The sequence below is a fragment of the Chiloscyllium punctatum genome, chromosome 18 (genome assembly GCF_047496795.1).
Source record: "Chiloscyllium punctatum isolate Juve2018m chromosome 18, sChiPun1.3, whole genome shotgun sequence".
Classification (NCBI taxonomy): Eukaryota; Metazoa; Chordata; class Chondrichthyes; order Orectolobiformes; family Hemiscylliidae; genus Chiloscyllium; species Chiloscyllium punctatum.
The window spans coordinates 48,413,235-48,439,897 of NC_092756.1; positions in this window are offsets into that span (position 1 = coordinate 48,413,235).

A 26,663-nucleotide genomic window follows, 5' to 3' on the forward strand; every position below is an offset into this window, starting at 1 on the left:
GTGGAATCACTGCTGGTGGGGGAGATACTGAACAAATATGTTGTGTTCGGATTTACTGTGGAGAAAGACATGGAAGCTCGGGAACTAAGGAAATACATAGGGATGGCTTGAAAAGATTTCACATTGGAGAACAGGAGGTGCTGGATGTCTTAAAATTCAATAAGTTCGATAAAACCTTGGCACTGTGAGAAGCGAGGTTGAAAATTTCAGGGCCCCTCCCAGAGAAATTTGCATCATCAACAGCCACTACAGACCAGTGAGACTGATGGCAGAGGTGGTAATTTGTTGGAGGAGATTCTGAGGGAAACGCTCATCATGCCTTTTGAAAGGTAAGGACAGATTAACGATCATCAGCATGGCTTTGTGCATGGGAAATCATGCCTCAAATGTGAGTGTGGAGATAGACAAGTGAGAGGTCAAACCAGAGCAGGACACGATGTCCACATGAACTTTATCAAGACCTTTGACAAGGTTTTGCATGGCAGACTGGTTCGTAAGTTTAGATCACAAAAAACCAGGCAGCGCTCTCGAACTGGATACAAAACAGATTGACGGTAGGAGACAGAGCATGTTCATAGAGGGTTGCCGCTCAAACTGCCGGCCTGTGACCAACGGTGTTCTATAGGGTTCGGTGCTGGGTCACTGTTGTGCATCATTTATATAAACAGTTTGGATGATAATACAGGACCCATGGTTAGCAAGTTTGTGAGTGAGACTGAAATTGGTGATAATGTGGAGAGTGAAGAGAGTTATCGAAGAGTATAATGGAATCAACAGTAATGCTGGACCACTGAGGTTAGGAATAACAGGTGGAGAAATGCAAGATGTTGTATTGTGGTAAAGCAGACTAGGATGGACTTGTACAATTAATGTTCGGGCCCTGGGTACTGTTGTCAATCATTTCATTGACCCAGGGATGCAGGTACACAGTTTTTTGAAAGTAGCATCACAGGTAGACAGGCTGGTGAAGCAGGCGTTTGGGATGGTTACCCTTCGTTGTGCAGAGCATTGAGAGTAGGAGTTGGGATGTCGTCGTGTATCTGTACAGGGTATTAGAGGGGCCACCGGAGAAGCATTGTTGATTATCTGGTAAGAATCAACGTGTTCACATATGTCCATAAGAGAGGGGCATCTGGTATTCTTACCTGGTCTGGCTCACATGTGACTCCAGTCCCACAGCAATATAGCCGACTCTGAGCTGCCTCTGGGCAATTAGCAGTGGGGTAATGTATTCTGGTTCATCCGGTGACATCCTTGGGCCATGAATGAATCAATGAATATACAGATGTCCATCCCTACCTCTGCAAACAGCTCTAGCTGCAGCAATTCGTACTGGCTTTGTAACATTGTTCAGGCCTTTGCCCCTCTCTGTAACACCCTCACCACCTCCAGCACCTTAAATTCTCCCTGTTCTGATCATCTGATTAAATGCTGGCGTTTCCTCTTCCTACTGCACTCCCCCTGCTCGGAGACTCCCTGGCGATCTCTTTAACAAATGCGTCCACATTTCTAAACGTTGGCTTCTTCAGAATTGATAGTTTTTTTTCATCTCTTAATCAAATCCGTTAAGTCCTGGGCCAAGACCGTCCAAAGTGGGTAAGGAGCATTGGGAAGGTGGCGAGTACTTCGAGACTTGCTGTGGGGAAAAATAGGAATCCAGGAGAAAACAGCAAAAGGACCACGCTGCCACACCAGTGCCCCACCCACCCCCTTCCCATGGCCACCTTCTGCCCTAAGTGTAACAGAATCTGTGAAAGGCAACATCGGTCTGTACAGCCAACTCCGGATCCGCACCACCCAAGAGTGGGAGAGAGTCAGCCTCGTCTGTGACCCACCGTCAAAGAGATGATGAGATAGGAAGGTTGAATCCCCTCACAATTATCCCAGTGCCTTTGTTACAATTTCACACAATTCCCTGTTAATGCAGTGTCTAATAATGTGATACCACTCAGTATCTCTCCATGTGGTATCCCTCGCTGTGTCGGTCTATTTGCTGCCCCTGTCAGCATTTCTCCCTCTTATAGATGGTCTGAGATCCTGAGTCAACAGAATTGTCCACTCGAGAGAGAGAGAGGCTGCAGCACGGGCAAGGGATGGATACTGGGATTTTCGAGATCTCTGCTGGACTCTGTGCCACTCTGCATGAATTAGCCTCATTGCATCAGTCTAATTTCCCATTCTGTTTATTTCTGTCTCATACAGGTAATCAGGATGTTCCTAACTCCTGTCTCATCCATCACCTCATTGAAGCTGGATGTTCAGCCAGAGAGGGATGGAAAGGGAGATCTGGAGCCTTCAGTAAATCCTGCAGCCAGTAAGATCACTCACAGTAAACAGCACAGGGTGGAGGTAGTAGACTTCTATATTCAGACCTGGAAGATAGGACAGAGATACAGAGCTGGGCAAGGAACAGCAACATTCTAGGCTTCATTCCCACCATCTTGTGAGGGTCCTGCTTTCACCTCTGCTGTATTGGTCCTCAATGCGACAGCACAGGGGATAGCAGGCATCAATCCTGGTCCATGCTGAGTTCGTGATCTCTGTGATAATCTCCAGCCCCGATAATCCTACCTCTGTTTGGAATCTCCTCTCGTCCGCGCCATTCTCTCTGTCTCTCTCAGGTTCTCCAGTCCCTAACACCCTAATCCCTAACCTTCTGCAGTAGATACTAAATTCCTTCATCCCTGTAAACACTGACAGTCCTGTCTATTCCTGTAATATCCTCCCACCAATACCACCCTCCATGTCAATGTATTTGTCTTTAACCTCTCCATCGGTCCCTATCTTTGCAATCTTCTCCAGCTCCTCCCACCCTTCCTTGGCTGTGAAAAATTTGTCATCTCCTTATCCTTCTCCAATTCTTTGATCTTTATCTTGTTAAATTTCACCCTCATTCCTGACACCATACCCCTCGCGACCACAGGAACCTCTTTCAGTTTGTGCAACCCTCCCCATCTGTGTAACTGTCTCCATCCCAGCAACCTGGCATTCTCCAATGCCTTCCGATTTTTGTAACCTTCAGAACCGAGAAGCCTTCTTATAACTGTAAACGTCTTCAGTCACTACAATCTTCCATATGTCTGTTAGTATTCACAATACATTTCTCCCGGACTCACTCCCCGTCTGTGCCTATCAGACTAACTGCCTCTCCCTACATCCATCCCTATCCCTATCTCCAGAATCTAATCCAGCTCCCTCTATCTCTGTAAATTCCTCCAATCCCCAAACCCCTTTGTCCCTCTGACATTCTTGACCAGATGTAACTCTGTTGAACTGTAACATCCTTGAGTCCCTGTCAGCCTCCCTATTTCTGTAACCTCTACCCATCTCTTCAACCCCCCACAACCCCAGTATTCGCCATAAGGCAGATGGAATGACAGTGAACAGATATGATGGAACTGTCATTCCGGAGATGTTGCTGCAGAATGACCATCGCTGGGAGGTGAATACTGAAGGGTTGTTGGGATAGAGTTATAGAGTCAGAGAGATGTGCAGCATGGAAACCGACCCTTTGGTCCAACCCATTCATGCTGAGCAGGCATCCCAAACCAATCTAGTCCCAACAGGCAGACTCAGCAAAAAGCCAACAACTTGTGAAGGAAGGATGAGGTTAATGTATTAATGAGAAAGTCATGTGGATCTTAATATCAAAAGTGGAGCTGAGAATAAGCAAACTGCAGCAACTGTTAGCAGGAATTATTTTGTAAGTATCAGACAGTGATGGGAATATCAATATGGTTACAGTCAGGACACTAAATGTACTTATAGCAAGGGCAGTACAGTAACTGTGTGTGACAGTGGTCTCCATGCCGACTGATACAGCAATGACTATCAGTGCTGTGATGGACAGAATCCTGAATTGTATGTGAGATGGTTTCTATAACATCATATCATATTTGTAGAACAAATGCTGTGTACTAATAAATATCGAATAATCCCATTATAAAGGAGTTTTATGAGCAGAGACCCATAATATTATACAGGATATATTGAGTTTGCGCTCAGACCATGAGATGTTGGAGGGGAATGAGGCCATTTGGCCCATTGAGTATGCTCTGTCCTTCAATCAGATCATGGCTGATCTGATAGTGTTCAACTCTACTTTCCTGCCTTTTCCACAAAACCCTTGGTTCGCTGATTCATTAACATCTGCAGGAGGTTTCAGAACAGTTAGAGAGATAGACAGAAATGGCAAATTGAGTTTAATCTGGACAAGTGTGAGATGATGACCAATTCAAGAAGAACGTTAGCATACTGAGGGATATTGATATACAGAAGGATCTTGGTGCAAGTCAGTGACTGCCTGAAAATGGCAACAGAAGTATTTCAGATGGGAAAGAAAGCAAATGGAGTACTGGCCTTTGTCGGTCACAATGTTGGGTATAGTGGTTTGCATCTGATGTTGTGATTCTATAAAACGTTTGGCCACCTTTGGAGTGTTATGCGCAGGTCTCATCTCCACACAATAGAAAGGATGGGGAGGCTTTGGAGAGGGTGCAAAAGGGGTTTATCAGCACGTTACCTGTGTTCGGGTTTTTAAGGGTGTGTTAGGTGCAAGAGGAAATTAAACAAAGTTGGATTGTTTTGTGAGAGCATGAGAGGCTGACAGGTGACCAGGTACAGGAATATAACATTTGGAACAGGGATAAATAATGTAGATAGTCAGAATCTCTTTCCAGTGTGTAAATTTCAAACACTCGAGCGCAGAGGTTTAAGGTGAGAAAGAGGAAGTTTAAATGAGATGTGTGAGACAAGTTTTTTTTACGTAGACTGGATGTTACCGAGGGAGGTCATAGAAGCAGAAATTTGAATAAAGTTTTGAAGTGGGATTTAGACAGAAACATGAACAGGCAGAGAATAGAGGGATATGGACCATGTGCAGGCAGATGATATGAGTTAGAATAGTATCTTGGACAGCATAGACGTGGTGGGCCGAAGAGCCTGCTGCTGTGCTCTACTGTTCTATTTACTGACTTCTCAGCATCTGCCCGATCAGACCCCCTTAGAATTTTGGATGTTTCATTCCATTTCTCTCTCATTGTCTAAACTTCAATGGGTTCAACCTCAACCTACTCGACCTCTTCTCAGTACAAAATCCCTCCATTCCCAGGATCAGCCGAGTGAACCTTCTCTGACCTGACTCCAATGCGACAATATCTTTCCTTCGGGCGCTCACACTGTTCATAATATTCGAGGTGTGGTCTGACTTGTACCATGCATTGTTTTAGCTAGACCTGCCTATTTTTAGACTCCATTCCCTCTGTAATAAATGCCAACATTTGACTTGCCTTCTCTAATACCTGATGACCCTGTAAGCTACCTTTTTCAGATTGATAAACAAGAACTCCCTCAACCCTTTCTGCTGTCAGTCTGTAACCAAATAGTGTTAGCCTGACAGTACGTTGGGAGGATACTGGAATTGTTAGAAAGGATATTTCAATATACAATAACTGGCCATTTAGAAACACGTTTGATAAAAGAGAATTTGTTTTTGAGCCTGCTGGATTTAATTTGTTGGTGTGAATATAAATGGTAGAATTGTAAGTTTGCAGGAGGGGTGTAGTGGTATAGGGGATATGGTGTATTTGAATTATCAGAAGTCTTTGCGCAAGTTTCAATAAGGGCTAAAGAGTAACTTGTTAGAGAATAGGGTCTCTTAAAGATCAATAAGGTGTGTGGCACCAGAGGAGGTGAGTGAGATATTAGACAAAATAATCTTGTCAGTATTTACTGTGGCGAAAGACACGGAAGCTTGCAACTTGGGGAAATAAATAGTGATGTCTTGGAAAGAATCCTCACCAGAGAAGAGAAAGTGCTGGAACCTTAAAACAAATAAAGGTAGATCAAACCTCAGTAGCTCATTGGGTCGATCCTAGAATATTGTGGGAAGCTAAGCAAGAGATTGCAGTGTCTATAACGGAGATATTTATATTATCAACAGACACAGTGAGGTGTTGGAAGACTGGAGGGCGGCTAATGCTATTCCATCGCTTAAGGACAGCAGGGAAAAGCCAGGAAATTACAGCCCCGCGAGCCCAGTGATGCGAAAGTTGTTGGAGGAGTTTTTGAGATAAAGGAGCTCCTTACATTCACAAAGGCAAGGGCTGATTCGAGATAATCAGCATGGCTTTGTGAGTGGGAAACCATGTTACACAAATCGGATTGACTCTTTGAGGAGGTGGCTACAGATAGATGAAGGCAGAGCAGTCAACGTTGTCCACATGGACTTTGGCATCTTGTCAAGAGGAAGATGGAAGCTTACTTAAGGTTGAGGAAACAAGAGTCAGACAGGTTTCTAGAGGGGAACATGGAGCAGCACGGTGTCTCAATGGTTAGCACTGCGACCTCATAGCACCACGGACTCCATTTTGATTCTAGCCTCAGGCACATTCTCCCCATGTCTGCGTGGGTTTCCTCCAGGTGCTCCGGTTTCCCCCCACAGCCCAAGGATGTGTATGTTCGGTGACTCAGCCATGCTAAATAACCAATAGTGTTCTGGGATGGTTATGTTTGGTGCATTAGAGAGGGCAAATGGAGAGTAATAGGGTTGGGGAATGGGGCTTGGTTGGATACCGTTTGGAGGTTTGATAATGAGTTCTTGGATCAAAATGCCCGTTTCCACACTGTAGGGATTCTCTGAAAGTACCAGGAAGGAACCGAGGAATGGATTTAGGGCAACTAGAAGGGGGCGTGAGAAAGCTTTGTTGGGAAGGATTAAGGAAAACCGTGAGGCATCCTCCACTTATGAGAGGAAAAAGAGGATGGTCGGAGTGAGGATAAGGCCAATCTGGGATAGTGGAAGGAACTTGTGCCTGGAGTCACAGGAGGTAGGGGAGATCGGTAATGAATACTATGCCTCAGTATTCCCTGCTGAGAAGGGTCTTGTCATTTGTGAGGACAGCGTGAAACAGGCTGATGTATGTGAACAGGTGGATGTTAAGAAGGAGCATGTGCTGAGAATTTTGTAAAGGATAAGGATAGATAAGTCACTGAATCAGACTGGATGTGTCCAAAGTTACTACACGAAGCGAGGGAATGGATTGCTGCGCACCTGATGATGACTTTGTCACCCTCACTGTCCACTGGAGTCAGACCAGATGATCGGAGGCAGGAAAATATTATTCCCTTGTTCAGGAAAGGGAATAGGGATAATCCTGGGAATTGCACGCCTGTCAGACTTCTGTCTGTGGTTTGCAGACTATTGGAGAGGACTCTGGGAGACAGGATTTATTATTCCTTGGAAAACCATAGTTTGATTAGAGATAGTCAGCATGGTTTTGTAAGGGGCAGGACATGCTTCACAAATCTTATTGACTCTTTTTGAGAATGTGACAAAACACCTTTATGCCTCATTCAGAAAGTACGGAGGCCTGGGATAGAGGGAAACCGGTCTGTCTGGATACGGACTTACTGGCCCACAGAAGACAGAGGGTGGTGATAGATAGAGAGAATTCATCCTGGAGCTCACTGACCAGTGGTCTTCTGCAGGGAGTGGTTACAGGACCTCTGTTCTTTGTGATTTTATGAATAAATTGGATGTGTGAGTGGAAGAATTGGTTAGTAACATTGCCAATGACATGAGGTTTGGTGGAGTGGTGGATAGTATGGAGGTCTGGTGTAGGTCGTAACGGGACATTGACAGGATGCAGAGCTGGGCGGAGAATGGCAGATGGAGTTCAATCTGGAAAAGTGTGAAGTCATTCATGTTGAAGATTGAATTTGAATGCAGAATACAAGGTTAAGGCAGGATCTTCGGCAGTGTGGAGGAACAGAGGGATCCTGGGTTCCAAGTCCCTAGATCCCTCAAAGTAACCACCCAAGCTGATACGCTTGTTAAGAAGGAATATATTGTGTGGGATTTCATTAGTTTAGGGATTGAGATTTAAACCTTTGAGGTTATGCTGCAGCTGTACTGAGCCCTGGTTACACCCAACTTGGAATATGGTGTTCGGTTCTGCCTGTAATAGAGAGCATGTCTTATGAAGAAAGGTTTAGGGAGCTAAGGCTTTTCTCATTGGAGTGAAGAAGGGTGAGGGGTGACTTGGCAGAAGTGAACAAGGTGACGAAAGTCATAGAGTGAATAGAGAGAGATTTTCTACCCTGGGTATAATTTTCAGATGATTAGCGAATGCTTAAGGGGAGATTCAGAGGTAGGTTCGTTACATACAGAGTGGTGGCTGAGTGGACTGCACTGTCAGTGGTGGCAGTAAAATTAGATGCATTAGGGACATTCAATATACTCCTGGATTGGCACATGGATGATAATAAAATGAAGGGTATGGAAGTTAGATTCATAGAGATGTACAGCTCGGAAACAGACCCTTTGGTCCAACCCGTCCATGCTGACCCGATATCCCAACCCAATCTCGTCCCACCTGCCAGCACCCGTCCATATCCCTCCAAACCCTTCCTATTCATATACCCATCCAAATGCATTTTAATGTTGTAATTGTACCAGCCTCCACCACTTCCTCTGGCAGCTCATTCCATACACGTAACACCCTCTGTGTGAAAAAGTTGCCCCTTAGGTCGCTTTTATATCTTTCCCCTCTCACCCTAAACCTATGCCCTCTAATTCTGGACTCCCCAACCCCAAGGAAAATACTTAGTCTATTTACCCTATCCATGCCCCTCATAATTTTGTAAACTTCTATAAGGTCACCCCTCAGCCTCTGACACTCCAAGGAAAGCAGCCCCAGCCTGTTCAGTTTCTCCCTAGAGCTCAAATTCTCCAACCCTGGCAACATCCTTGTAAACCTTTTCTGAACCCTTTCAAGTTTCACAACATTTTTCCAAGAGGAAGGAGACCAAAATTGCACGCAGTATTCCAACAGTGGCCTAACCAATGTGCTGTACAGTCACAACATGACCTCCCAACTCCTGTACTCAATACTCTGACCAATAAAGGAAAGATTACCAAACACCTTCTTCACTATCCTACCTACCTGTGACTCCACTTTCAAGGAGCTATGAACCTGCACTCCAAGGTCTCTGTTCAGCAACACTCCCTAGGACCTTACTATTAAGTTTTGTAAGTCCTGCTAAGATTTGCTTTCCCAAAATGCAGCACCTCGCATTTATCTGAATTAAACTCAATCTGCCACTTTTTTTTGATCTTACAGTCGGATAAAAGATTGGCATATCCTCACGGCCGAAGAGTCTTGTTCTGTACAGTTCTGTGTTCTACATGTCACATGGTAAACTGGGTAATAAGCTCAGATCAGTGTAAAAAGGATTTGGCATTCAGGAGGAGCTAGTCAACTGGACAGAAAATTGGGCTTGATGGTCGGAGACAGAGGGTGATGGGAGACATGTTGTTTTTCTGACTGGAGGCACGTGACCAGCGGTGAAGTGGGTCCTCTGTTGTTTGTCATTTGGATAAATGGTTTGGATGGGAATATTGGTTTCCTGGTAAGTAATTTTTTTGGATGACACTGTAATTGGTCGTAAACTGGACATTGATGAAGGTTATCTGTTATACAACAGGATGAACAATACTGCTGGGCTAGTGGGCTGAAGAATAGCAGATGGAGTTTAATTAAGTAAATGTGAAGTATGCCATTTTGGTGAAACAAACCAGGGTGGGACTTGTACAGTTAGTGTTCGGGCCCTGGGTAGTGTTGTCAGTCAGTGACCCAGAGATGCAGGTACACAGTTCTTTGAAAGTGGTGTTACAGGTATACAGAATGGTGAAGCAGGTGTTTGGGTTTTTTGCCTTCATTGGGGAGAGCATTAAGAGTAGGAGTTGGGATGTCATGTTGTATCTGTACAAGACATTGGTGGGGACACCATAAAAGCATTAATGATCAGTGGGAAGAACTCATCTGGTTCACTGACCTCCTCTTGTGTAGAACATCTGATGTTCTAACCTGGTCTGGCTAACATGTGACTCCACACCCACTGCAGTATGGCTGACCCTGACCTGTCCTCTAGGTAGTTAGCAAGACACCCACATCCCATGAATGAATAAATAGAAATACATATGTCCCTCCCTACCTATGCAAACACCTCCACCTGCAGCAATCCTTACTGGCTTTGTAACACTTTTCAGGCCCTGACCACTCTCTATAACATTCTTACCACCTCCAGCACCTTCACTTCTCCCTGTTCCTTTTGTGACATTAAACCCTGAAAATGATTCCCCTTCCCACTGCCCTCCTTCTGCTAGCAGACCCTTGCAATCCCTTTAAAACTTACTCCTAAAACACACTCTCACTTCAGGATTTTAAGTACATTTTGGTCATCCTCTCAGCCTCATACTCTAATATGATCCATTTTGTACTGAATGAGGGGCTAGTGGGAATTTCTTGCTGTGTTTTTGTCTGTTTCAATGGAATGTCCCTTTATTGAGTGTTTTACACTGTTGCTTTAAATGTTTTCCACTGTTCATTTACAGGCACATATTTCAGTTGGTTTCGCCTCTTTACCTTGGTCAGTTCTCCTCTCAAACCCAAGTAATTAGCTGTTTTTGTATCTAGTTGTAGCTTGTCCTTTCTGTGATTCACTTTAAAACTTTATATTTCTTTAAACTGCACTTTATCACAATTTCCCTGAGGATCTCTCCAGGTGACATTACTCATTTACTAAGTTTCATCACACAACGATCGCTCTGAGATTGTTATGTCCATAGCCAGTTGCACAATTTGTTATTCAAAGAAACACTGACAAAAAATTCTTTGAACTCCTCTTCCAATATTACTGTTGTCAGTGTGACTGTCCCAGAATATGTGAATATTGAAGTTTCCCAAAATTATCACAATGTGTTTGTTAAAAAATTCCAAGGAGTTCCTGTTTAATGCAGTGATGAGCAATGAAATGCTGTTCGGTGGCTGAAACTGTTCCGCTGTTTGTGTCCTTGGCAAGTTGTAGCCAGAATTTACATTCAGACTGACTCGACTTCATGATCTGATGCCAAATGCTTTCTCTGTAATGCCTTTGTTATCCATTATTGTTAGCATTACCCATTTTGTCTGAGTTTCCGCAAGATTGTGAACCATTGAATATTTATGTCCACCTTTTGTTCACCCTGTAACCACGTCACACTGGTGTCTAAATCTTTTATCTCTGTGTCACAAATCAATGTACCTTATTGAAGAGACATTACCCATTCCAAAAAAAACATAATTTACTCTTTCCCGCAATTTCCTGTCACAAGCCGATTCCCTGATTTACAATTTTCATTAAACTCTGTCCCATCCTGTTCCTTTCTGGTTGTCTTCAGTCACATTCCCATGCTGCTCCCATACTTCACCTTTCCTCTGTGGATTTGGAAAGCTCCTTTCACCTGAATCCTGTCCCTGCATCCTCTCTGTCAGTTTGAAGTCCTGTCAACAAACATACTGACATGACTGGTCAGGACACTGGTCACAGGACAGTTCCAGTGGGGCCATGCCAATGGATTATTTTTTTAAATCAGGTATGGGATGTGGGTGTCTCTGGCTGACTAGCCTTTCTTGCCCAACCCTAGCTGCCCTTGAGCTGAGTAATGTGCTTGGCCATTTCAGAGGGTTATTGAGAGGCAAACACTTTGCTGTGGGAATGTCGTGCAGACCATGTGAGGATGGGCAGATGTCCTTCTTGAAAGGACAAGTGTTTGGGCTTTTTTTTTGGTAAACCAGCAATGGTTTCATATGTATTTATCGACCGTTAATGACCTTTTCTTTTAGTTATTGATTTCAAATTTCTGCATTTCTGATGGTGGGATTGAAACCTGCCTCCACAGAACATTTGCTGAGGTTTGGCATACATGCTCTAGCAATAATACTACTAGGCCAGCAATTCACCTACTCACCGGTTGCTCATCTCTGAGCATTGATACATCATGAAGTGCGTCATGAAGCTAAACACGTTTTTCCTACATATTTGTTTGATCCTGAAATCATCCTGAACTCTGGTGATATCACTCTTTATCTCTCCATGTGGTCTCCCTCACTGTGTGGGTCTGATTGCTGCCTCTGTCAGTGTCTCTCACTCTTGCAGCTACTCCACATCCTGAGCCAACAGAATTCTCCATTCCAGAGGGACACAGCAGCACATGCCAGGGATGGAGACTGGTATTTTCCAGATCTCTGTGGGATACAGTATCATTCTCCCTGTGTAACCCTCACTGCATATGTCTAATTTCCCAATCTGTCTATCTCTCAGTCTCCTGTAGGTACTTAGGAAGTTCTTGACTCAGTAGCCTTCCCAGCTGCTGGGTGTTTCGTCCATCACCTCATTGTGTCTCTTGCTGTCCAACCATTTTCAAAGTGCAGGGAGATCTGGAGCCTTCAACAAATCCTGCAGTGAGGTAAGATCACTCGCATGCACAGAGCAGAGAGCAATGAGAGGGCTCCAAACATTGGCGAACGATACATGACACAGATACAGCGCTGGAGTGGGAGCACAGTACAGACACACCCCAGGCTCAATCACCGCCCCTACTTTAACTTACTTTATACTGAGTCAGCATCGGGATTGTCACCGTTATCGATCCAGGTCTGTGCTGTCTTAGTGAGCATCAGTATAACAAAGGGGAAAGCAGGCCTCCCACGAGAGGGTGGGACTGCTGCCTGAGATCTTTCTGTTCTGCGCTTCCTCTCCAAAACTGTAACTACGTCATGTTTCATTGACCAGTATCTTCAAAAATGTGTAATTCCTACATCGGTTCCAGCCCCTGTAACCTCCTCCCTTCCCTTTCATTCGTCCCTCCACATATTTGAAACGTACTGTATTCCAGTCTACCATCCCTATCGCTGTAACTTGCTTTAGTGTCTATAACATGCCTTATCTCAGTAGTCTCCTCCTCCAGTAACCGGAGACAGAGGCATGCAGCATGGAAACAGAACCTTTCGTCCGACTAGTCCGTGCTGACCAGGTTTACCAAACTGAACGAATCGCTTCAGCCTGTGTGGCCCATATCCGTTCAAACCTACTCCTCTCCATGTACCTGTCCAAGTGTCTTTTCCATCTTGTAATTGTTCTTGTTTCTCCCATGTGGCCCTGGCAGTTTGTTCCGTCTATGCACCATCCTCTGTGGATACGGTTGCCCCTCAGCTCCCTCTTTAAATCCTTGCTCTCTCACCTCCCGTTGATACCCTCTAATTTTGGACTCACCTCCCCTCGGCTTTGCACCTTACTCAGGGTCCACAAGATTTTATAAACCTTGAAAAGTTCACCCAATAGCCTCCTCCGCACAAGGGAAATATTTAGGACCATGTTACAAATATCTCCAACTCATATAGCAAAGTGCTGGCCAATGAGGGCAAGTGTACCAAATGTTGCTTTCTCCAAGCTGTCCACCTGTGATTGCCATTTCCAAGGAACAATGTAACTGCAGCCCTTGGTCTCTCTCTGTTCGGCAACACTGCCCAGGGCCCTGCCATTAACTGTGTTAGTCATCCTGGTTTGTCTTAACAAATTCCAACATCTGAATTCAACTCCATCTTTCATTCCTTGGCCCACTGGCCCAGTTGGTCAAGATCCCCTTTGATAACTGTATTCACTGCCCACTACACCATTAATTTGATCATCCATAAAATTACAAACAATGGCTCCTATATTCTCAACCAAATCGTTTATGTAGATGATGTACATCAGTGGACCCAGCCCCGATCCTTATAACACACCGCTGGACACAGGCCACCAGTCTGAACAACAACGCTCTCCCACCACCCTCTGAATCCTCCTGTCAAGCCAATTTTGTATCCAGTTGGTGAGGTCTCCCTAATCCCATGTGATCTAACCTTCTGAACCTGTATATAATGCTAAACCCTGTCAAAGGCCCTGGTGACGTTGGTGAAGACAATGTATGGTCACCACTTCAACAAAAGCAATCAAGTTAGTGAGACCTGACTTTGTAGACACAAAGCTTTGCTGACTATCTTTCATCAATCCTTGCCTTTCAAGATACATGTAACTCCTGTCTGGCAGAATCACTTCCACCACCAACATGTGGCTAATTGGTGTTTACTTCCATGGCTTTCCATCGCAGCCTTTCTTAAAAAATGGAACAAAACCATATTCTTGTCATTGTTGAACAGCATGGAAACTGACCCTTCAGTTGGTACCAAACAAGATTTCAAACTAAACTCATCCCAGCTGCCTGTTGCTGGCCCATATCCCTCTAACCCTTCCCTATTCCCGTACTTAACCAAAGGTCTTTTAAACATTGTAATTGGACACACATCCACCCCTTCGTCAGGAAGTACTTTCCATACTCAAACCACCCTCTGTGTAGCGATTTGCCCCAATGTCATTTTTTTAACATATCCCTCCTCTCAACTTAAAAATTTGGCCCCTCCACTTGAGACTCGCACTTCCTGCGGAAAAGGCAACTGCCATTAACTCCAACTCTATCCCTCATCTTTTTCATAAACTTCCATCAGGTCATCTATCATCATCCAGGCTCCAGTGAAAAAAGACTCTGGCTGGATAGGCATTTTTCCAGAACTCAAGCCTTCCATTCCCAGCAACATTCTGGTAAATCTCTTCTGAACGCCCTGCAGCTTAATAATAGCCTCCCTATAACTGGGTGACCAGAACTGGGCAGAGTATTGCAGAAGAGGCCTCACAGATGTCCATGCAATCTCAACATGACGTCCCAAATCCTACACTCAATGGACTGAGCAATAGTCAAGCATGCCAAGTACTGTCTTATCAATCCTGTGATGCAAACTTCAAGAATTATGTATCTCAACCCGGGAGGTCCCTCTGCTCAAAAACATTAACTGAGGCCTTAACATTAATTGTATAAGCTCTACCCTTGTTTGTTTTCCCACAGTTTTTTAGCCCATTCACCCATATCATCAAGATCCCTTTGTAATCGTAGCAAACCTCCTTCACTGTCCACGATTCCACCCTCCAGCCTTCCAGCACATCACACATGGCTGTCAATTGTACAAATACCTTTACTCAGGGTCCCACAATTTCTTGCCTAGCATCACACAATGTGCAGTGACACACTTAATGAGGTCCTAGAGCTTTCCATACCTTTGTGTTGTAAAACCTCCAGCACCACCTCTTCTATAACATGCACTCTTTTCAAGTCATAGAGATGAACAGCATGGAAACAGCACCTTCGGTCTAACTCATCCATGCTGACCAGAAGATCTAAATTCATCCATCCCATGTCCCAACATTTGGCCCATGTACCTCAAAACCCTTCTTATTCATATACTCATCCCGATACCTTTTAAATGTTGTAATTGTATCAGTGTCTCTTACTTTCTCTCTCAGCTCATTCCATCCACACGCATCACCATGTGCATGAAAAAGCTGTCCCGTCAATCCCTTTTAACCCTTTCCCCTCTAACATTAAACCTATGCCCTCGAGGTTTGGGCTCCCCAACCCCTGGGAAAAGACCTTGAATGTTTACCCAATCCATACATCTCATGTTGATATAAACCTCTGTCAGGTCACCACTCAGTCTCGAATGCTCCAGGGAAAATAACCCCAGCTTATTCAGCAACAATCCTGCAACATCTTGTGATTCTTTTCTGAGCACTTTCAAGTTTCACAGCATCGTTCCTATAGTAAGGTGACTGGAATTACAGAGAACTCCAATTGTGGTTTAACATATTACTCTTGTTCCCTGAGTTTCCCAGTCTTTGTCCACAGTAAGTTCTGGGGTAAAAAAGTTGTTTAGGGTCTTAGTAAATATCCTGCAGTTCCACACATGAATTACCTCATTGATCTTTAAGGGCCTTTATTTTGGCCTGAGGTACTCGTTTACTTATAATATTTTATACAATCACTTTTGGATTCTCATTATCCTTCTCTCCTGACGCTATTTCATGTCCCCTTTCTGCAATCCTGATTTCTACCCAAAGTGTATTCCTGCAGCCCCTGTGATCCTCGAGGATTCCCTTGATCCAGCTGCCTATACCTGACGTGCCCTCTTTTCCTTGACCAGACCTTCAATATACAGCCAATGTTTCCTAATGCTGTCACCATTGAGCTGCCCACAAACAGGTACATGCTGGCGCTGATCGCTCAATTTATCTCACTTTTAAAATATTCTCACTTGCTAGACTTCCCTTTTCCTTCAAATAGACTCCCCAGTCACCTTTTGAAAGTTCCTGCCCAATACGACCAAGACTGGCCCCATTTTATAACTTGAACCTGTGGACCAGCCCTGTTCTTTTCCATCGCTGTTTTCAAACTAGTAGAACTGTTGTCACTTTGGCAAAATGCTTTCCCACTAACACCACAGTCCCCTTGTTTCCCAAGGGGAGGTCAGGTTTTGCCCATTTCTGTTCTCAGGCCATTTACATATTGACTAAGAGTTTGCTGGAATGCAATTACCAAATTCCTCCCTTGCAAATGCTGAACACTGGCAGTCCCAGTCTAGGTTTGGAAAGTTCAAAAACCCCTACCATAACAGCCCTATTATTATGATTGATATTTGAGACCTCCCAACATATTTTTATTCAGTCTGCCTCTGACTATTGGGGATCAATAGGACAATCGTGTCAGAGTGATGACCAATTCTTATTTCACAATTTCTACTAACATGGCTTCACTGGATAATCCCACAGGAATATTCTCTCTAAGTACTGATGTGGTGACAAATGCAATCAAAATCCACCACCAAGCATCCTCTCTTGCCTCCCTTTGATGCTTCCTGCAGTCTCTCTAACTTGAAACAATGAGTTGACAGTCCTGCCCCTCACTCAGCTGTGTTTCTGTAATAACTATTATTCCCACTCCTGTGTTCAAATCCATGTCCTGAGTTCATCTCTCAGGCCTCTTTCATTGAAATAAATGTAGTTTAATCATCAGTTTTCCCCCATTCCCTGCTATGTTTTTGCCTGCCTTATCTGTTGAAATTGCTCTCTTTAACGTGTGCTCCAGTCGCAAGATTCTTTCTTGCCTTACGACTGTTTAAGGTCCAACACCATGCCAGACTAGATTATATCCTCTCAATCAGCTCTAACAATTCGCCACACCAGGATATGGGTCCCCCCACCTCCTGCTCCCAGTTCAGGTGCCTTTCCCACCTTGTCACCCTGAGCTGACAACTACAGGGTCTTGGGACTTGTCCACTAAGGTCCCTGTGTTCCTCAGTGCTCGGCATGGACCAACCATTCATTATGTATTATCGCTTATCATACCTCCCACAGGGTATGACCTCACATTGATCAGAACTAAAGTCTGCTCAGATTATCATCTAATTGTCATCAGACTGTAGCTCGAGACCATCCTCCTCACTGTGGACAAACTTTCATGTCATCTCCAAACAGAATCATGATTCCTTCTGCTTGCACATCAAAGTTATTATTCGATAGACTAATCAGCAATGATTACTGCACAGATGCCTGTGGTACATTCGCTGGTGAAAGGAAATCAAACACGAAAAAGTTTATCCACCAATTGTGTATCCAATTTACCAACTTGTCTTGAATCCCAGTGGCGCTTCCCTTTTGGGCAAGCCTTCCATGTGAGACCTTGTCAAAGACCTTAATGAATTCCATGTAAACCACATCATCTGCACTGCCCTCATCAACATTTTGAGAGACCATTTAAAAATAACCGCAACTGAATTCCTCAGACAGTATCTTCCTCTGCCAAATCCGTGATGACTCAGCCGAGTTGATCCCTACCTTTTCAAGTGTTGATACATCCTCAGAATTGTTTCCAGAAATTTCCCTCCCACTGCTGTCAGACTATCTATGTAATCTATATGATTACCTGGCCTATCCCTGCTGCCCTTCTTGAACAAAGGAACCACATTAGCGATCCTCCAATCATTCGGCACTTCACCTGTGGCCAGAAAAGTATTAAATATATCCACCAAGACTCCAGCAATCTCCTCCCTTATCTCCCATAGCAGCCTGGGATATATTTCATTGGGCACTGGGGATTTCTCCACCTTTATGCCTGCGAAAAAAAATAATACCGCCTCCTTATTGATCTTAGCATGTTCGAAAACCTCAGCATCCTAATTCAAATCCCTGGCTATAATTCCTTTCTCCTGAGTGAATACAGGTGGAAGTATTCATTGAAGACCTAACCTGCTTCCTCTGGCTCCATGCGCAGATTGTCCATTAGGTGTCTAACAGGCCCCACTCTTCAACTGGTAATCTTCTTGCTCTAATTGTATTGATAAAATACCTTATGGCCTTTCCTTAACAATATCTGCCAAGGATATTTCATGCCCATTCTTTGACCCTCATTTTTAAGGACCCCTTGCACTTTCTATACTATTAAAGGGCTTTGCCTGTTTTCATTGCACTGTACGTGCATTATCCAGTTCACGATATCGCTTTAGCAGTATTCGCTGGAGTTACTGACTCTGTCATTCATTCTTCAGGGAACACACTGGCCCTGAATTCTCACGGTATCACTTTAACATACTTCCTCTTTTCGAATATGAACCCAACTGTAAATAATTCCTCCAAGTCTGTGTTTGTCAGATGCTGTCTCATGATAGTGATAATGCCCTTTGACAGTAATATTCTAATAATTAGGGGGCTTCCCCAAATTTGGCAGCTTCACGTCTGCACGATCCTTATCTCTTTCCAAAATGACTATAAAACTTAGTGTCATGTCCACTATCCCCACAACGCCACAAAGTCCTTACGTCTGTCATCTTGTCCAGCACCTACAGTCCACTCTGTCTGTAACATCCAGCCCTTACTGACCTACCCTTCAGCCTCTCCATCACATGATATCACTGTAACATTCTGCAGTCCCCACAGCACTCCTCTATCCTATCATACAGCACCTCATTACCTCTCAGCAGTCAGAAAGTACAGAGGCATGGGATCCAGGGAAACCTATCTGTCTGGATACTGAATTCCTGGCCCATAGAAGACAGAGGGTGATGATAGATGGAAAGCATTCAGCATGGAGCTTGGTGACCAGTCGTGTCCTGCAGGGATCATTTCCCGGAACCTTGCTCTTTATGATTTTTATAAATGACTTGGATTTGGGAGTAGAAAAATGGGTTAGTAAGTTTGCCAATGATATAAAGGTTGGTGGAGTGGTGGATAGCATGGGGGTCTGTTGATGGTTGCAATGGGGCATTGATATGGTGCGGAGCTGGGCTGATAAGTGACAGATAGAGTTCAATCTGGAGAAGTGTTCAGTGATTGATTTTGGATGGTCCAACTTGGATTCTGAATACACTGGGTTAAAAGTCGGATTCTTCGCAGTGTAGAGTAAAGGTGGGATGTTTGGTTCCATGTCCATAGATCCCTCAAAGTTGCCACCTAAGCTGATGGGGTTGTTAAGAAGTAGTACGTTGTGTTGGCTTTCATTAGCTGGGGGGTTGAGTTTCAGAACCGTGAGACTATGCTGTAGCTCTATAGAGCTCTGCTTAGACCACACTGAGATTTTGTGTTCAGTTCTGGTCCACTCATTACTGGAAGGAAGTGTAAACTTTAGAGAGGGTAAAGAGGAGATTTACCTGGTCTGAAGGCGATTTCTTATGAAGAAATGTTGAGGGAGCAAAGGCTTTTCTCATTGGAGTGAAGAAGGGTGAGGGGCGACTTGGTTGAGCTGAAAAAGTTAATGAGAGGCACAGCGAGAGTGAACAGTGAAAGATTTTTTTTCCCCATGGCAGAAATGGCTGTCGCAAGGGTGTATAATATTAAGGTGATTGGAAGAAGTTTAAGGGGAGGTTTCAGAGTTTGGTTCTCCACAGAGTGGTGGGTGCGTCGAATGCATTGCATTGGTGGTCGTAGAGTTAGATACATGAGGGACATTTAATGGACTCTTGGAAAGGTGCATTGATGATAGTAAAATCAGATGTATGTAGGTTAGTTTGATCTTAGAGGAGGATAAAAGGTTGGCATAACATTGATGACCGAAGGGCCTTGTGCTGAACTGTTCTGTGTTCTACGTTCCTTGTGGTAAACTGAGTAATACATTCCAATCAAGGTAAAGGGATACGGCATCCACAAGGAGCTAGTCAACTGGATATAAAATCTACTTCATGGTAGGAGATAGAGGGAGATGGGAGACATTTTGTTCTTCTAACTAAAGATGTAGACAGTCTACTGTTGTTTGTCATTTGGATGGGAATGTTGGTTTCCTGGTAAGTAAGGATTTTGGGTCTCACTAAAATTGGTGGTAAAGTGGACAGTGAAGAAGGTTATCTATGATACAACAGGATGAACAGTACTGCTGGGATAGTGGGCTGAAGAATAGCAGATGGAATTTAATTAGATAAATGTGAAGTGTTCCGTTTTGGTGAAACAAACCAGGGTGGGACTTGTACAGTTAATGTTCGGGCCCTGGGTAGTGCTGTCAGTCAGAGACCCAGGGATGCAGGTACACAGTTCTTTGAAAGTGGCGTCACAGGTAGACAGGCTGGTGAAGCAGGCATTTGGGATGCTTACCTTCACTGGGCAGAGCATTGAGAGTAGAAGTTGGGATGTCATGTCATTGTGAACATTGGTGAGGCCACCGTAAAAGCATTGTTGATCAGTAGGAAACACTCATCTGGTTCACGTACGTCCTTTAGGGAAGGACATCTGACATTCTAATCTGATCTGGCCTGCACGTGACTTTAGACCCACAGCAATATGGCTGACTCTGAGCTGCCCTCTGGGTAATTAGCAGCGAGGGCAAAGAATGCTGGTCCAGGTAGTGACACCCACATCCCATGAATAAATGAATAAAAATACATATGCCCCTCCCTACCTCTGCAAACCCCTCCAACTGCAGCAATCCATACTGGCTTTGTAACACCGTTCAGGCCCTGACCACTCTCTGTAACACTCTCACCACCTCCAGCACCTTCACCTCTCCCTGTTCCTATCATCTCATCAAACCCTGACAATGATTCCCCTTCCCACTGCCCCCCTCCTGCTAGCAGACAGTTCCCTCTAACACTTACTGCATAAACGCTCTCTCGCTTTAGAATTGTTCGTACCTTTTGGTGATCTTCTGAGCCTGATAATCTAATATGGTCCAAATTGTCCTGAATGAGGGACAGGTGGGAATTTCTTACTGAGGTTTTGACTGCTTCAATGGAATGTCCTTTTATTGAATGTTTTACACAGTTCTTCAAGTGTTTTCAACTGTTCGTTTACAAACACACATTTCAGTCTGTCCATCCTGTTAACCCTTGGTCTGTTCTCCTCTCAAACTCGTGAAAATTGGTTATTTTGTTTCTAGTTGTATCTTGTCCATTTTGTGATTCACGTTAAACCTTTATAATTAATTAAATTTCACTTTATCCCAATTTCCCGGAGGATCTCTGAGTGTGACATTCCTCATTCACTCAGCTTCACCAGAACACGGTCGCTCTGGGATAGCTATGTCCGTCGCCAGTTGCACAATGTGTCATTTCAAGAAACACTGAGGAAAAAGAAGTTCTCCGAACTCCTCTTCGAATATCACTGCTGTCAGTGAGCTTATCCCAGATTATGTGAATATTGAAGTTTCCCAAAATTATCACAATGACTTTGTTAAAAATTCCAGTGAGTTCCTGTTTAATGCAGTGATGAGCAATGAAATACTGTTTGGTGATTCAAAACTGCTCTGCTGCTTGTGCCCTTAGCAAGTAGTAGCCAGAATTTACATTCAGACTGACTCTACTTCATGATCTGCAGCCAAATGCTTTCTCTGTAATGCCTTTATTACCCATTTCTGTCAGCGTTACCCAACCATCCTATACAATTCTGCCTTAGATCCTGCAAGATTGTGAAATATTTATGTTCCACCTTTTATTCATCCTGAAACCATGTCTCTCTGGTGTCTAAATCCCATTTATCTCTGTGTCACAAATCCATCTATCTTATTGAAGATTCCATTCCATTCCATTCCAAAAAAACATAACTCACTCTTTCCCACAATCGTCTGTCACAAACCTATTCACTGATGTGCGGTTTTAGTTAAACTCTGTCCCTTCCTGTTACTTTCTGCTTGTCTTCAGATACATCCTTACGCTGTTCTGATGCTTCACTTTTTTCTCTTTGGATTTGGAATGCTCCTTTCTCCTGAAGCCTGTCCCTGCATCCTCCATGACAGCTTAAAGCTCTGTTCATAAACCTACTGACATGGTTGGCCAGGACACTGGTCCCATCATGATTCCACTGGGGCCCAGTGCAATGGGATTGTTTTTATTTACTCGTGGGATGTGGGTGTCTCTGGCTGACCAGCCTTTCTTGCCCATCCCGAGCTGCCCTTGAGCTGAGTAACTTGCTCGGCCATTTCAGAGGATAATTGAGAGGCAAACACTTTGCTGTGGGTATGTTGTGCAGACCACATGAGGATGGGCAGATGTCCTTCTCTAAAGGACAAGTGTATTTTGATGAGCAAAGATTATTTTGGACAAAAGTACTGGCTTCATACTTATTCATGAATTGTTAATTGCATGTTTTTAAAAAATTATTGATTTAAAATTCCCCCATTTCTGATGGTGGGATTCAAACCTGTCTCCCCTGAACATTAGCTGAGGTTTGGATACATGCTCTAGCAATAATACCACTCGGCCATCACTTCACCTGCTCACAGATTGCTCATTCCTGACCGGTTATACCAGTGCATAATGAAGCAAAACCCATTCTTCCGACACAATTGTTTGATACTGACATCTTCCAGCAGTCTAGGGTTATCACTCAGTATCTCTCCATGTGGTATCCCTCACTGTGTGGGTCTAACTGCAGTCTCTGTTAGTGTGTCTCGCTCTTGCAGCTACTCCAGATCCTGAGCCAACAGAATTCTCCACTCCAGAGAGACGCAGCAGCACAGGCCAGGGATGGAGCCTGGGATTTTCCAGATCTCTGACTTTCACATTCTACATGTGTACCCTTCAGTGCATCTATTGAATTTTCCATTCTGTATATTTCTATCCGGGTTCAATTCCCGCTTCAGACAACTGTCTGTGTGGAGTTTGCACATTCTCCCTGTGTCTGCGTGGGTTTCCTCCGGGTGCTCCGGTTTCCTCCCACAATCCAAAAATGTGCAAGTTAGGTGAATTGGCCATGCTAAATTGCCCGTAGTGTTAGGTTAAGGGGTAAATGTAGGGAAATAGGGTTGCTCTTCGGCGAGTCGGTGTGGACTTGTTGGGCCGGAGGGCCTGTTTCCACACTGTAAGTAATCTAATCTAATCTCCTGAAGATACTAAGGACGTTTCTGACTCAGTAGGCTTCCCAACTGCTGGGTGTCTCGTCCATCACCACATTGAAGATGGTTGGTCAGCCAGAGAGACAAGGGGAAGGGAGATCTGGAGCCTTCAATAAATTCTGTAGTGAGGTAGGATCACTCAATGCACAGAGCAGAGAGAAATGAGAGAGCTCCAAGCGTGGGCTAACAAGACATGCCACAGATACAGTGCTGGAGCTGGAGCACTTTACAGACACACCCCAGGCTCAATCCCCACCCCTACTATAAGTTCTGTTGTACTAAGACTCACTCCTCTGCAACACTGTGTCTGTGGCATGTCTTGAGGTCCAGTGTCTTCAAAAAATTGTAACTCCTATAACAGTTCCTATCTCTGTAACCTCCTCCCACCCCGATAGTCCCTCCACATATTTGAAACATACTGCATTCCAGACTACCATCCCTATCGCTGTAACTTGCTTCAGTGCCTACAACATGCCTCATCTCGGTTGTCTCCTCCTCCATTAACTGGAGACAGAGCCATGCAGCACGGAAACGGTTCCTTCGGTCCAACTAGTCCGTGCTGACCAGAGTACCTGACCAAGTCATGTTTCCCTGCACTTGACCAACATCCCTTCAAACCTTCTCTCCATGTACCTGCCCAAATGGTTTTTACATGTTTGTTATTGTACTTTTCTGTACTACTTCCCCTGGAAGCTCATTCCATGCCTGCACCATCCTCTGTCTGAAAAATGTTCTCCTCCAATCCCACCTACGTCCTCCCTCTCCCATCTCATATTTATTCCCTCGAGAACACAGAACATGACAGTGCGGTACAGGCCTTTCGGTTCTCGATGTTGCGTCGACCTGTGGAACTAATCTGAAGCCCAAGTAGCCAACATTGGTCCATTCTCGTCCATATGCCTATCCCATGACCATTTAAATACCCTTAAAGTTGGCGAGTCTACTATTGTTGCAGGCAATCCATTCCATGCCCTGACTATTCTGAGTAAAGTACCGACCTCTTGCATCTGTCCCATATCTATTTATTTATATTAATATCTACCTCAATTTAAAGCTGTCAGCCCTCATTCTGGGCATCGCCATCCGAGGGAAAAGGCTCTCACTGTCCAACCCATCTAACTCTAAAATTATCTTATGTGTCTCAATTAATTGTCCTCAAACGCGAACAGAAACAGATTCAAGTCCCTGAGCCTTCCTCATAAGACCTTCACTCCAGACTCGGTAAAATCTTTGTAAGTCTCCTCTGAACTCTATCCAAATCTTTCACATCCTTCCTGTATTGCGGTGACCTGGGCCATAGGCAACACTCCAAATGTGGCTGCACCAGAGTTTTGTACAGCTGCAGCATTATGTCATGGTTCCAAAACTCAATCCCTGTACCAATAAAAGCTCACACGCTGAATGCCTTCTTAACAACTCTATCAACCTGTGTGGCAACGTTCAACGATCCATGTACATGGACAGTGATCTCTCTGTTCATTTGCACTACCACGATCTGGTTTACCCACATCCACCTGTTTGGTCACCTTCTCAACTACGTCAATAAAATTTGTCAGGCATGACCTACCCTTCACAAAACCGTGCTGAATATTCGTCATCAATGTATTCATCTCCAGATGTTTAGAAATGCTAGCTTTTACAAGCCTTTCCAACACTTTACCCACAATCAGAGTAAGGCTCACAGCTCTATAATTACCCAAGGATGTCTCTACTTCCTTTCTTGGTAAAGGGGACAACATTTGCTGTCCTCCCACCTTCTGGCACTATTCCTGTAGACAATGATGTCATAAATGTCAAATCCAAAGGCTCGGCAATCTCCTTCCTGGTTTACAAGAGAATCCAAGGATAATTCCGATCCAGCGCAGGGGATTTGCCTATTTTCACACATTCCAGAATTGCTAATGCCTTCTCTTTCTACAGTTCAATCCCATCTAGTTATGGACTCTACTACCTTGGGGTAAAAATATTGGTTAATCAACTTGACTGTACCCCTCATGGTTTTCCAAACCTTCATAAGGCCACCCCTCAGCCACCTGTGCCCAGTGGAAATGCAAAAGATAATGACACAAATATCCCTGCTCGGGTCCCTGCCACAACTGTGTCACAATGTTCTGGGATACACTTGGGCTTTCTCTACCTTTGTGTTCGAAGACCTCCAGCACCACCTCTTCTGCAATGGGGACTCTTTACAAGCCATCACTGTTTCTTACCTTTGTTTTCTAGTCTTTGTCCACAGTGCGTTCTGACATGAAATATTTATTTAGACATTTGCCCATCTCCTGTGGTTCCACACATGAATAACCTCATTGAACATTGAATTTTGACATCTTGGTCAATCTTTGCACCATTTCCAGTTTCAGGAAATGCATCCTAAATCAGGACGATCAGAATTCTACACAGCATTCCAAAGCTGTGCTGACTATCCCTAATCAATCCTTGCCTTTGGAAATGCATATAAATCCTCTCCCGCGGAATCGCTTCCAACAACATATACATCACTGACATCGAGCTAATTGGTGTTGATGTCCCTGGCTCCCACTTTCCAAATATAGACCCAACTGCAGATAGTCCTCCCAGTCTCTGTTTGTCAGATCCTCTCTTATGATCGTGACACTGATAGGAGATTCACTTGTGAAGGGGACAGACAGGACAGGTAATCGGTGTCTCTGAGCGGTTACTGAACATTCTGAAGTGACAGGGTAAATACCCAGAGGTCATTGTTCACAACTGTACACATGGCTTAGTTAGCCAAATGGATGGGATCCTGTGAAATACGTACAGGGAGTGTGGAAAGAAGTTAAAAACCATTACCTCAAGGGTTGTGATCTTCAGAATACTCCCGGTGCCACATGCAAATGAGGATAGAAATAGAAAGATTGGCCAGATGGATACATGGCTGAGGAGCTGGTGGAGGGGTCAGGGTTTTCAGTTCTTGGATCATTGGGATCTCTTCTGGGGTAGCGGTGACCTGAAAAGGTGGAGGGGGGTGGGGGCGGGTTTGACTTGAACCAGAGGGGCAACAGTATCCCTCGGGGGAGATTTGTTTGTCTTACCCTCGAGGGTTTAAACTAGTTTGGCAGGGCCTTGGACGCTGAGTAAGAAAGGGCCCATTGACCAGTCAAGGGAAAAATACATCAGCCATCGAGAGCGTTTTTCTATCCAGGATTTCCAGGGGCACAGTCAAGGGAGGGAAAAGCCTTCTGGTTTAAAGTTCATTTATTTCAAAGTAGGAGGCCTGACTGGGAAAGCAGATGTGCTTAAAGCATGGATTGTCTCTGGAGGACTGGGATATTATAGCCAAAAAAGAAACATGGCTGAGAGAAGGGCAGGACTGGCAGCTCTGTGTTCCAGGATACAGAAGATACAGGCGGGACAGAAGGACAAGTAAGTGAGGAGGGGGAGTTGTCCTTTTGATAGGGGAGGGCAGAACAACAGTGCTTAGAGAGGATAGTCTTTCTGGGTGATTTAATGAGGTCATATGGTGAGAAGTTAGAAACATAAAGGGAATGGTCAGTCTGCGGGGATGGTGTTCTGGACCCCCAAATAGTTAGCGGGTACGAGAGGAGCAGATGTGTAGAGAGATTGCAGGTACCTGTAGACATAA